This window comes from Mangifera indica, chromosome 3 (assembly GCF_011075055.1).
Source record: "Mangifera indica cultivar Alphonso chromosome 3, CATAS_Mindica_2.1, whole genome shotgun sequence".
Classification (NCBI taxonomy): Eukaryota; Viridiplantae; Streptophyta; class Magnoliopsida; order Sapindales; family Anacardiaceae; genus Mangifera; species Mangifera indica.
In genome coordinates, this window is record NC_058139.1 from 19,354,789 (window position 1) to 19,368,878 (window position 14,090).

Consider the following 14,090-nt stretch of genomic DNA (forward strand, 5'->3'; position numbering starts at 1 on the left):
TAACATCAAATTGTATTTTATTGTTGTTATATCAATTATTCATAAAAAGGAAAAGATATTTTTTGTTAGGGGGCGTTTGGTTTGGGTAATGTTTGATTATTAAAATAGAAAGATTACCTTGAAGATAGATTACTTAGAAGATTACTAGGTATAAATGATTACTATGTTTGATAAAATTTAATAGGTATAAATAATTATTGTGTTTGGTTAAATGTAATAAAAGATTACTAGTAAATTATTTTATTTAAATGCTCTTGAATATAATTATTTTTAAATATTTTTTATATTATTTGTCATATTAATTAAAAATAAATTTATTTTTATCTCAAAAAATTAATAAATAATAATTTTTCTATAATAAACTCAAGATTACCTCAGTAATCTTTAAATACTTAAGGTGAAGGTGGTAATCAGATTACCACTTATATTACCTGCCACATCAGCATTGGTAATAGAAGATTACTGTAATATTTTATTACTGACAAATCAAACAAGGGAATAAAAGATAGATTACCAAGGTAATCTATCTTACCGTCAACCAAACACACCTTTAAGGGTTTGTTCCCGATGAGGGGTGTTACATATAGGCTTTTTGATATAATGTTAGGCCCACTCTTCCCTGCCCTCTTTCTCAAGTCCTTTTTCTCTCCCTGTTTTACTTGCATTGGTGTTTACAATTAGAATCTTCATTATTTATATGATACAAAATTTTACTTCCCATGGCATACTTACTACATAATTGCTTTAAAATGTGAAAATATTACTGGATTAAATTTCTGAAAGCTTGATATTTTTTCTTTTTGAAAGGACATTCCCCTTATGTCCTTGAGGCAATCACAGCTTTTGGGAGCCACTGCAAAGGATATCATTTCGTTATTTGCTCAGGTTTGCTGATGAAAGTTTGAAACATCTTCATGTAGCTAATTGAGAAATATATCATGTTTCCCAATCTATTTGCAGTAGTGTGATCTTGATATGAGTGTTCCTTCCGTTGCCCCCTTTGAGCCCAGATGGGATATTCTTGTGTTGCTGATACTGTCTTTATAAAAAATGGAAAATAATATCCATGGATGTAGTTACTTTTATAACGATGTATAAAACTTGTTACCTCATAGATGTGGTTATAGAACCATCAATTTAATTAGCATCCATTGAAGCAGTTGATTTAATTGACTGAATGGTGTAATTTTCTTCCCGTTGAACACTGCTTGAGTCAACTGGGAATAAGTTTGATTTTGGCTTAGCATCCATTTGATTGAAGGGGTAAAGAAAATTGGTAGAATTATAGAGGGAATAGCTTAAACCTTCTATTGTAGGTTATGAATTTGCATGATTAGTGTTTGCATCTAATTTAATTTGTTATTTATTGACATTTTGATGCTTTTTTCCTCTATTCAGACTCCAAATAGAAGTATGAAGCCTCCATTTGATCATATTGACTCAGGTCGTTGGCTGCAAGTAAAAACATGAGAAAAAAGTCAGCGTCGTATCCCTTTTTTTTATCTGCTTATTGCCTTATGCTTTTTTTCTTTTATATGCTTAATGTTCATCAAATAAAATAAGTGTTTTGGCTACATCACAGATATTCTATATCACAGGGACAAATATTTTCCTGATCTTGAAAAAACAGTTTGAAGTATGTGTTGCTGTAGTTTTGGCAGCATTGGTAACGAACAAAATTGGAAGTTGAAATAATTTCTCTACAAAGTTACTTTTTGTTTCTTAAATTTCATTATTTGTTCTCAGATTGTTAGTTTTTTTCTATAAATAATTTGTAATTTCTGTGCAGCGTTTTGTTGAAGCCCAGTGTTGTATTGCATTTATTGACTACAAAGGTAAGATACCTGTATTATTATTTGGATTGTCTTTCTGTATTTGTGCATGCATTGCTATGGATAAATGTGTCATTTAGTGGGCATTGCTTTCCCTCTTAATGGTTTTTACCTTGAGTTATGCAATGTATAACCATTTAAGTCCAATAAAAAAGGATAGCTGGCATAGATGGTATAATTCTTCACAAATTGGTCCTGGATTCCCTCTGTATGCCTAATAGTTTTTCTTTGTGCAAACTCTGCATTTAACATCTACTTGTGCTAACGCTGGAAGCCAACGGCATGGCAATACAAAATGTTCTTGAATGGACTGAGACATAGTCAATATTGCATATTTGTCTAACAAATTATCTTGTCTTGCATAGATGTTATGAATTTGCACTATCAATTCAATGTGGTCTTTTGATTTGTCTTATGTGTCAAGTATTGTTGTTTGACAAAATTTGTAGCTAGTTTTGAGTTTCTGGAAAGTATGCTATTCTGAGTTTTTAATACCATCTTTATTGTTTTGCCATTGGTTTCTTTCTAATGTGGGAATTCTTTGTTATGAAAAGCCAAAAATAGGGAGTGAACCTTTTATGTATGAATATGTTTTATGCTGGCCACTGTCCTTCCATAATGTATTGGTCAATTAATATTATTGCTAAAGAAACTGACCACTGATGTTAACTTAAAATTGCTGGTTCATCACTATTTTTTTAAATATATATTTTTCTTTTTGACATACTTTTTCAATATGTTAAGGTAGAAGCCATTATGGGAAAGAACGATGAGGCCATAATAAATTTTGAAAAGGTGTGAGGAAGTTTGGCTTATAATGTCCCTGAATTATTTGCAACTACACAAGGACACTCATCCTTACAAAGTAACATGTAATATATTTAAATTTATGGTCTTTACAGGTTCGATCAATTGATCCTCAATGCTTCTAAAAATGAAATGTGATTATGCAAAGCTAAGTACGTTAGTGCATGATTTGCTGAGTATTGATCCTTCAAGGCCGGAAGTTTTTGTGGCCTTGTCTGTGCTGTGGGAAAGGAATGATGAGAGAGGAGCACTATCTTATGCTGAGAAGGTTAGTTATTCCTTAGTTTTTTAGGAAAAAGGAAATTATATTTAACAAGGTTAGTGCATTAATTTGGAGTAGTTTATTCCCATATTTTTATGTGGCCCATGATTATGCAAACTCTTTTTTTTCATCAGAGCATCCGAATTGATGAAAGGCACATACCTGGTTATATAATGAAGGTACTGGAATAATCTTCTATTGAATGGAGATCACATTATTGATATCTTTCTGATGATTACTTTGAGGCATTCATGTATAGTTGTACACCATGAATATTCCGGTGTTTTACTTCCCTCAATATTAACAATCAAGTAAAGTTTTTTGTATACCATAGGGTAATCTGCTCTTATATATGAAGCTACCAGAAGCAGCTGTAATTGTTCATTACTTCACCTTAATAACATTCATATTATGTCTGCCTCTGAATTGTACATGTTGTTATAAAGACAATGACAAAAAAGCACTTTATATTTTAAGGTTTGGTCCACTCTTATTTGCTTTCTCGAAAGTCAAGGAGGCTCTATATGCTGCCAGGGAGGCAATGAAGGCAATGCCTCAGTCTGCAAAAGCTTTAAAATTAGTTAGGGATGTACGTGCAAATAATGCTGGTGACAGGAAAAAGGTAAACCTTTAATGAATCACTGTATCAATTTTGATTATAGATGCCTTCTGTCAACGTGTGAAATGTTTCAACCCAATTGAACTTGTAACAGGCAAAAAAATTCTATCAATCTGCACTCAGACTGGAACCTGGTTACCTTGGAGCAACCTTAGCTTTGGCTGAGCCCCATGTTATTCAGGGCCGAAATGTAGATGCCATATCTCTGCTTGAGAGATATCTCAAAGATTGGGCTGAAGAGTCTCTTCATGTCAAGTTGGCTCAAGTATTTGCAGCCACAAATATGCTGCAAGAGGCCTTGTCACATTATGAGGCTGCTTTGAGGTTACATCTCTTTAAGATGTTCTCCAATTTGTTTCCTTTTGTCTGGCCTGCATTAACAGTTTTTCTTTACCTGATTGTTAATGAGATGATTTTCATGTCAAATTATGTTTAATGTGTGCTGCAGAATAAACCCACATAATGAAGCTGCAAAAATATGGTTAGAGCGCATGGAAAAGCAGATGAAGGTTTGTCTTCTCTCCACACATGCGCATTTTATCTTTTGTTTACCCTCTATATAATGTGTATCTGCATTAAGTGGTTTTCTTTGCTGTTAAGTCATTGGTAGTCCAAAACATGATGATGTGGTTTTTCAAGGCAAGACTTGCTTTGAATAAACAAAATGGAAGCAGCTGTTGCTTTGATGGAAAAGATTAAACAGAATGCTAGTACAAACATTGTCATGTGGCAAATAACTCTTTCACATGGTGACTCTGTAGGGGGGTGGATCCTGATGCTCCTGAAGAAGATGAAGAGAATGAGATTGAGGATGCTGATGGAGATCAGGAAGAGACTGAGCTTTTGTGAAGTTAAACTAAGAGAAGTTTTAGGCACAGAATTTGCACCTAGGTACACCTTTTTGGGGAAAAATGCCATCCCAGGGAATGGTCTGAAACGAGAGTTGAATTGGTTCATTAAAAATATATGCAGTATAATCACAATAAAACACCTCCCACTGAATTCTGATCAGACTTTACACTACCAGCTAGTTAGTGGGTGGCTGTGTGGACAGATTGATTTGGTAGGCTTTGAAAGAGCTCCTCTTGCACCAATAGCTGTTGACTTGTAACGTTAATCATTCTGATTTCACCTTCATTTTTCATGTTGAAGGGTTTCCTGGGACTGGGAGTAGGTTCTCGGTTCTCGGTTCTCCAAATATTGTATCCTGCTATGTTCTACATGCAAGAATAGGATTTCAAACTCTTTGTGATTATACCAGCTTTTTTTCAGTTTGTTTTCAGAATCTTAAAAACATGTGGTACTTTATGTGCAGCATCAAGGGCCAAAACACAGGAACTGATCTCTTAGGATCAAATACTCTGAAGGAATAGGCAGTTGTAGAGACTAGAGACATGGATGGAAGTAGAAATCAGCAATTTGATGGTGCAATAAGGACAATAACTACCATTTGGTCTTTAATCCAATAATTGGAAAACCTCTAGATGAAAGGAACATCGAAGCCGAATTGCAGAAACTGGGGAAAGTTCTCAGTATCATTGAAGAATAATTGAGTACATCCAAATATCTTATCTAATTCACTTTAGGGAAACATAGATTTATGAAAAAAAAATGAAAATTTTCTTAGTTATACTCCAAGTCAGATTGCAGTTATATCAGAAAAACTGAAGCAACTACCCTAATTTCCTGCTTCTTTCACTTTCTCTAAGTATATAAACTAATACTCTCAGAATCTGGAGTACTTTGAAATTTGGTAAGCCAGTTGAAATCTCAGAATCAACAACTGCTGCAAGATCTTCTTGGAGAAGTGCTTGTTCTTCACTTTAGAGCAATTAAAGTTTCAAAGATCTTTATCAACCACAGTCGCAATATCAGAAAAGGTTCTTGACCCATTTCACTTGTTTTTGTTCATAATTTTCAGAAAGCTTCTCTGTACAATCTGCATGTTGTTGAACCATTAGCTCCTTTTCTCTGCATGTGTGTGAGTCTGTCTTTAACCATCAGATTCCTTTCTCTGCATGTCGTTGCATCTTTCTTTAGATGAACGTAAGGCCTCTTGAAACGGAGCTAGAAACCTCACATATAGCATCTCTTGGATTTTCATCCCCCAAAGCACCAGTTTCTTTAACGGTATAGTTTTCTGTTATTTTTCTTTTCACTTCTCCCTGGAATGTATTTAAGTTGTTTGGTTTGAGTTCAAACTTGACTTAATGGATTAATGTATGGATGGGTGTACCCTTCTGTTCATTAAAAGTCTCTTTCTATCTTGAATAATTTCATGGTGGATTTTGTTACTTAAGAAGTATCTAACAAAAATACACTATTTTTGTTACTTTGAATTTTTTATCCCAAAAGGGTAGTTTAAGAAGCAAAGTTGGGTGTTCAAACAAGAAAGTATGAGTTTGTAACTCACATTCACTTGCTTATTCTGGACTTATTTAGAGCAGCGATTGATAGCTCAATGATGGGACTATTGTCATCCCTTAATCTAAGTCTAACTATTGTTTTCAATGCATTTTGCAAGATTTAGTGAGACAGACAATATACTTTCAACACAATAGTGAAATATCTACTCATCTATACTCAAATATTTGTTTGACAAATCAAGAAAAGTTCATATTTCTTTTTAGATGAATCTAACAAATTAGTTTCATTATTTCAAGTATAAACTTAGTTTAGTCAATGAATTTACCTGTTCATTTGCTAGATATGGATTGGAGAACCATATGTAACATGCTAAATTTTGTCCACAGAAGAAGAACTGACTTCTTCACAGCCACCTTAGATGTGAATCGAATCCTGCATTTGGATTCTGATGTTAACCAGATAGTTACAGACATGTATGGCAGAAACATTACTGTTGATGTAGCTAGAACCAGATTTATTCAAGACCTGTTGGATGCCAGGAGATTCGATCAAATAGCAATTGACAAACTGTAAGTGAATTGGATGTATTACTTTCCTTGTTCAACGACAACAACATGCAAGGTTTCCCTTTCCCACTTGAAATTTTTATCATAAAAGTAACTTTGCGCATAGACGACCCAATACCCATAATCATCTAAATGATAAACTGCAGATATGTGAACCCTGTTGTGGCTTACTCTATGATATTGATAGTGTATCTACACCACGATAAACCTTGAGTGGCAGATGGGTAAACACTTTCTCATAGCTTTATTTTTTTTCAATCTTATCAGTATAATAAAACTGCATCTAAGTTATGTTTGGCTAATTATGCAGAAACTGACAAGCAAAAGCAGCCTAGGCAGACAGTAGCAGGGGGGGGGGGGGGGGGGGGATTTCGGAAGTTGAGTTTGCATGCCTCAGTGGGGCAGAGAAATAGGATTATCAGTCTTTTTAGTTTTGTAAATGAACTGACAAATGATATACTGTTGTTTTTGTTAGAAATTGTGGTGCTGGATTTTTCTTTCATTTTAGTCTTAGTTGTTCCGATGAACATGTACATTTGATTGATTCTTATTCTTTTAGGAGTTGTCTAAATCATGAACTGAGATTTTACTTTGCTCAGGATCAACAGTTGCATATGATTGATTTTTAATACGCTAATTCGATTACTAGGAAATGAAATTGCTTCCAGGGATTCTGCCCAAAACATTTTGCTTGCTTTGTGTGTTTGAGCTTCCCTCTTTATTTGATTTTGGTCAAGAGTAGCAATCCAATTATATAGTAGTCCAATTGTTGCTCCTGGAGATGGGGTGCTGGTATTTTCGGAGTCTGCTTCTGCAATACCTTGTTGCAAATAATTGATTATTTAGCTGTTTGCTGTCATTAATTTGCTGATTAAAATCTTCGGTCAGATTTCTAAGTTTCTAATTGCACTATTTGGTAGACAACCCACATGAGTTAATGAGTGAGGCATTAGAAGAGTCGCAATGTACGTTGTCACAAGTAGATCATTTCCTTGTGTTTCTGTGTGCCATTTTATTAAATCCATAAGCTATGTTAGTCTTTCCCATCTCCGATGCACATCGGAATGTATAACACGTTATGAATTTTATTACATAAAAAGAATGTTTACCATTCACTTGTGTTAGTTTTCCGCTTAACTCAAATGCTATACAATTGGCCCTATTTATAGGGTCATCTCTAAGTTACCTAGTTGTTATCAATGTACCCATTTGTTAACATAAAGAATCAATGAGAGGTCATTACTTTGAGTATATATATAAAATATGTATCTATTTATATATTTAAAGTAGACATAGATAACATTACTCAAGTAATTATTGTGTTTTATGAAATGTATTAAAATAATGTTAAGTTACTATTTTAAGTAAATGCCGTTGGATACAAGTATTCTACGATTAATTTGCCTCACTCATTAATTCATGTGGGTTGTTTGCCAAATCTGCCTTAATGGCACTCAAAAAAGTGCAATTAGAAACTTAGAAATCTGATAGTGCAGTAATAACCCCATGCACCAAAGCAATTAATCAGCAAATTAATGACAGCAAACAGCAAAATAATCAACTATTTGCAACAAGGTATTGCAGAAGCAGACTCCGAAAATACCACCACCCAATCTCCAGGAGCAACAATCGGACTACTATATAACTGGATTGCTACTCTTGACCAAAATCAAATAAACAGGGAAGCTCAAACGCATAAAGCGAGCAAAATATTTTGAGCAGAATCCCTGGAAGCAATTTCATTTCCTAGTAACTGAATTAGCATATTAAGAATCAATCATATGCAACTGTTGATCCGGAGCCCAGTAAAATCTCAGTTCTTGATTTAGACTACTACTAAAAGGATAAGAATCAATCAAATATAAATGTTAATCGAAACAACTAAAACTAAAATGAAAGAATAATCCAGCACAACAATATCTACCAAAACAACAGTATATCACTTCTCTGTTCATTTAACAATACTTAGAAAGTGAGAATCAATACTAAAATGACTAAGTAATCCTAATTCTTCGCCCCTCTGCCACTGTCCGCTTAGGCTGCTTTTGCTGGTCAGTTTCTTCATAATTAGCCAAACATAACTTAGCTACAGTTTTATTATACTGATAAGATTAAAAAAAGAAAAGCTATGAGAAAGTGTTTACCTATTTGCCACTCAAGGCTCCTCTTGGTATTGATTCACTTGTAAAGAGCAGGCCGCATCGGGGTCCAATTGTTGCCAGTTTACCATTAAGACAATTACTGATATCGTGTCGGGTATGTGCAAAGTTACTTTTGTGAGAAAAAGTACAGCCTTGCATCATGTTGTTGAACAAGGACAGTAATACATCCAATTTACTAACAATTCTGTCCATTGCTATATGATCAAATCTCCTGGCTTCCAAAAAGTCTTGAATAAATCTGGTTCTAGCTACACCAACAGTAATGTTTCTATCATACATGTCTGCAACTATCTGGCGAATATCAGAATCCAAATTCAGGACTTGATTCACTCTGAGCAGGCTGTGAAGAATTAGTTCTTCTTCTGCGGAGACGATTGAGCGTGGTACGTATGGTTCCCGTCCATATCTAGCAATTGAACAGGTAAATTCACTTATTAAACTAAGTCCTTGGAATGATGAAACTAATTTTGTCAGATTCATCTAAAAAGAAATATGGACATTTCTTGATCTGTTAAACAAATATTTGAGTATAGAAGAATAGATATCTTACTAAAGTATATTGCCGGTCTCACTAAATCCTGAAAAATGCATTGAAATAATAGTTAGACTTAGATCAAGGGCTGGCGATAGTCCCATCATTGGGTCATCAACCAATAAAATCCACAATGAAATTATTCAAGATTGAAAGAGACAATTTATGAACAGAAGGTACATCCATCCATACACTTGATCCATTAAGTGAAGCATGAACAGGGAAAAGTGAGAAAGAAAAGTAACAGAAAACTATGCTGTTAAAGAAAGTCAAGTAGCACGGAAACTTACAATGGGGTGCGTTTTCATGTTTTGAAAATGTTTCCGTGTTTTGGAAATGTTTCCATTTCCAAAACTCTTTGAAACTTATAGAAAACGTTTCGAATTATTTCAAAATTTTGAAATACATTTCTTTTAGAAGATAAATTATGAAATCGATTAAACATATATCTTTTGTATTTTCAAACCGACAATGTCTTTAAATCTCATATTGAATTCATCTCCTCTCTACTCTTCAATGTGTTACTCATCTCTTTCCCAATATATCATATAGATTGGTGTGTATTGTTGTTTTTTTCTTAAATATCTACGTGTGTTTGCTCAAGAACAATTTATAATAGGTTCTATGATTCTATTTTATAGTATTTTTTCTCTTTATTCTTTTTTTATTATTTATTTTTATATTATACAAATTTATGTATTTTTGTCATAAAAAATTTAGTATTTATAAAAAAAACCCTTATATTTTTCATATTTATGAGTTTCTCCACGTTTCTATTTTCTATATTTTTTAAAAAATGCATTTTCACGTTTCCGTTTCCGCGTTTTCACGTTTCTCTGTTTCCATTTCCATGCTACATAGAAAGAAAGTGGTGCTTTGGGGGATGAAAGTCCAAGAGGCGCTGTATGTCAGGTTTCTTATTCATTTTCAAGAAACCATAAGGATAATTAAAGAAAGATGCACCCACATACAGAGAAAGGAATATGATGGTTAAAGACAGATTCATACACATGCAGAGAAAATAAGCTAATGGTTCAACAATATGCAGATTGTACAGAGAAGCTTTCTGAAAATTATGAACAAACACAAGTTAATAGGATCAGAAAGACGGTGAGGGATAGAGGTATGATGCAAAGCAAAAGTGGGTGTGGCAATTTCACACAAGAAGATTTGAAAACTTAGAGCATAACCTTTTCTGATAATGCAACTTTAGTTGATAAAAGATCTTGGGAACTGCTCTCAAAGTGCAGAACAAGGGCTTCTCCAAGAAAATCTTGCAGCAGTTGTTGATTTTGAGATTTCAACTGCTTACTAAATCTCAAAATACTTCTGATTCTGTGAGTATCAGTTTATTAGTCGGAGAAAGTGAAAGAAGCGGTAAATTAAGGTTGTTGATTGTGCTCCTGTTATAACTGACATATGACTTTGAGTACAACAAACAAAATTTACATTTCTTTCCCCATTTTTTGGGCAAAGGACAATTTCCCACCCAAGTTTTAGTCTAATCTCAAAAATATATCCACGACAGTTGAAAAATCCAAATACCTACCTGGATTAACTTCTGTTAAAATTTTCTGTCAGAGAAAATGATAAAATCGTCATTTTCCTTTAAACCCTAAAATCTTAAAAATTTATAATATCTTCCCCTCTAGGATTAAGTTTTGAAAAGTGAAAATTTTCTCCTTTTAAATTTCCCGATGAACGACAGTCGCTCTCTCCCTCTAGTGCCTTCTCTCAATCCACATCTCTCTCCCTTCGATTGGATTTCATATGGATTCTTTGAATCTAGACGAAGCTTTTCATCTAGACAACAAAGGCGTCATTCAGACAAATTGTCGTTGTCTGGATGACGACAATGTGTCCAAACCAAGGGTAGATGTTAGAGACGACGAGCCCTTAGTCTAGACATGCCTTTGTAGTCTAGACAAAGGGTTTCATCTGGATTCATCTAACTGGAGGGAGGGGGCATTGGATGAAGAGAAGGCGTCAAAGGGAGAGCCATTGCTGAGAGGGAAAGATTGGCCATCGTTTGCTGGAAAATTATCGAGAAATTTGAAAGGGGAGAAATGTCACTTTTCAAAACTTAATCCTAGGGGGGAAATGTTAGTTTTCCAAACTAAGGGCGGGAAATGTTATAAATTTTTAGGGTTTTAGGGTTTAAAGAAAAATAATGATTTTACCCTTCCCTCTAATAGAAAATTTTAATAAAAGTTAGTCTAAGGGTGGGTATTTGAGTTTTTCAATTATCATGGATATGTTTTTGATATTAAAGGTAAAACTTAGGTGGGAAATAGTCCTTTGCCCTTTTTTTTTCCTTATAAATCTATGATTTTCATAAGGTGAATTAGATAAAATATTTGGATTTACTCAATTATTCTTCAATGATATTTGAATTTTGTTTGTCATTAAAACTCTTGAAGATGGAAAATAGATTTTTAACGACTAATTTTTTTCTTGTTATAACTCTTTTTTTTTTTTGTAGTATTGCTTAAAATATCCTCCTATTAAGAAGTCAAATATTATAATTAGATTCAAACTGAATTAAGTTTAAACATAAATTAACTATAGTTTTACTCGAATCTATTATAGTTTCTTGAACTAAATTTAAGCTAATTAGTCAAAAATGTCATCAAGATTATCAACAAAACAATCAATATCATAAAAATAAAAAATATGAAATGAGCTTAAAACAAAATATTAAATTAAAATTTCAAATTAAATTTTATTTAAATCAAACTGAATGCTAATTCATGCAAAGCTGTCCCCATTTGAGTCTTCTCCTTGCCCAATTAGTGGCAAGAAAAACGTGACATTATCTAGGAGTCTTAAGCCTACAATATATGATCATGATAACAGTAAATTAATGCTTTTCGAATAATGTTTTTATTTAAATGCTTGAGTATTGGAGTTTTATGTATATAATATTCAAGTTCATGCATGAGATAAGTTAAAATAAATTATAGTCTCTCTTTGGACAAATATTCCTTTTAGAGGGTTACCATATAAAGAAAAGTGTCATACTTGATGACCACATTGGCTTAAGCAAGAGAGAATTACTGATTTTTTCTCTCTAGCTTACAGTTATCAGTATTCTATAATATACATAATATACATTTTAAGATATAATATAATACAGATAAAAATGATACATATAATAAAATATATTAAATTAATAAGATACAGTGAATGTATTGTATAATAAGATACATATCTTGTAATATGATACATATTATCGATATGAATTGATACACTTTTTAGAAAAAATAATGATATTGTAGAGGTGATGTATATCCAACTATCAAGTGTTGATTAAGTTAAGGGTGAGTTTAACAGGTATAATTTTCAAGCAAATATATAGTCAAGTTCAGTCAACTCAAGGTACAAGTATATAAGTAATAAAAGATAACTTAAAAAGATAAATGACTAAGAAATAACCCAAGACTTAAAGGACACACCACCAGACAAGGGATTCCACCACCAATCTCCGATCAATAGAGATAGGATAAAGGAGATAAATGACTGAAAATACACCCAAGGCCTATAGGAGAACCATTAGTCAAAGAATTCCACCATCTAATTCAGGTCAAGAGAGAAAAGGTAAAGACGCACCCATGGCTTAAAAGAGAACCACCAACCAAGGGTAATTCCACCACGAATCTCTGAATAAGGGAGAAAGAATAAAGGAGAACTTGTGCTCAGAAACATAAAGCAAGCAATTTCATTAATCAGACTCTTCCTTACATGGAGATTGTTAAGCCTCTATACAGGCACAAAATACATTAAACTAATACATCTTGGAATTCAAACTTAATATTAATCTAATACAACTTTTAAATTCAAAATAAAACTAAACATTAGTTTATAGAAAATTCCCAAAGAGGTAAGGGAAAAGAGTCATGCATGGTGTCATCCATCTTTGTCGATTTGGGCAATTCTTAAGCCATCCACTTGTCTCCTTGGCCTCCACCATTAATTGCTTCATTTGACTTGATTTGAGCTTCCCCATGTTAAACTAGTACAAAACTAATTGTTTTACATAACAAAGCATATGATTAATATATTATAAAATTAACTAAAACATAATTAAATAAACAAGTAACTTCATTGGGCTTGGATTGAGTTGATGAAACTTGAAGTGTTAGAGCTTGATTGTTAATCATAGGCCAAATCCACATCAAGAGGTGTACATGAAAAATTTTAAATTTTAAAGGATGTTTATGATATTTTTTAAAATGATGACATGCTAATTATTTTTTATTATTTTATTAATATTTTAATATTTTATTTTTTTAAAGTTGTATCATACAATACGAAAAATTAGATTTTTGATATATGATATAATACACAATTCAACTACTATGTCTAACCTAGTTAAATTATCCCTCTTCTCGCCAATTTACTGGTGATATTTTCTAAGTACTTGCTTAACTTCAGTCTTTCCTCTTGCAACTCTTGTGTTTATAGACGCTTCTCTTCAACGATGCTTATTTTGACCTACTAGACAACACGAGTTCATAAAGGCTAATAAGTGTAGAGCCTGGTTGATGAGCAAAGGGTTCTTGTGAAGTAGTCTGAAGCCCAACTTGAGGAAGTACTCTTGGAGAGCACTTATGCCAAATACAAGCTTGACAAGGTACTCAGATGGAAGATCGAAAGAAGATTGTTTACAGTTAAGTTTGAAGTCCAGAAGGCCAAACATTTACTAATCGAGATATTCTGCTTGATCTAGTACTAGTACCCCAACCAAGGGACGAACCTAGTGTATATTGAGGGTAGACCTAGGCTTACCCTCATAATTGAGAAAGAAAATGGAAATGGGTAAAATAGGTCTGTCCTTAAAATAAATAATAATAATAATAATAAAATGGGTAGCATAAGCCTACCCTCATTTTTTTTTTAAATTATTAGTCTATAGTCCAAACATTCCCCTAAAACCTTATTCC

The 14,090-nt window shown here is 33.1% G+C and overlaps 1 long non-coding RNA gene and 1 pseudogene across 1 annotated transcript; both read left to right on the forward strand.

Annotated features, from left to right (window-relative positions):
- Positions 1-634: 634 nt before the first annotated feature.
- Positions 635-14,090, forward strand: LOC123211603 (annotated as a pseudogene).
- Positions 5,408-9,172, forward strand: LOC123212579. Its single transcript, XR_006501565.1, has 4 exons — positions 5,408-5,650; positions 6,274-6,456; positions 6,600-6,677; positions 6,764-9,172. It is a non-coding gene; the product is annotated as an uncharacterized LOC123212579 (long non-coding RNA).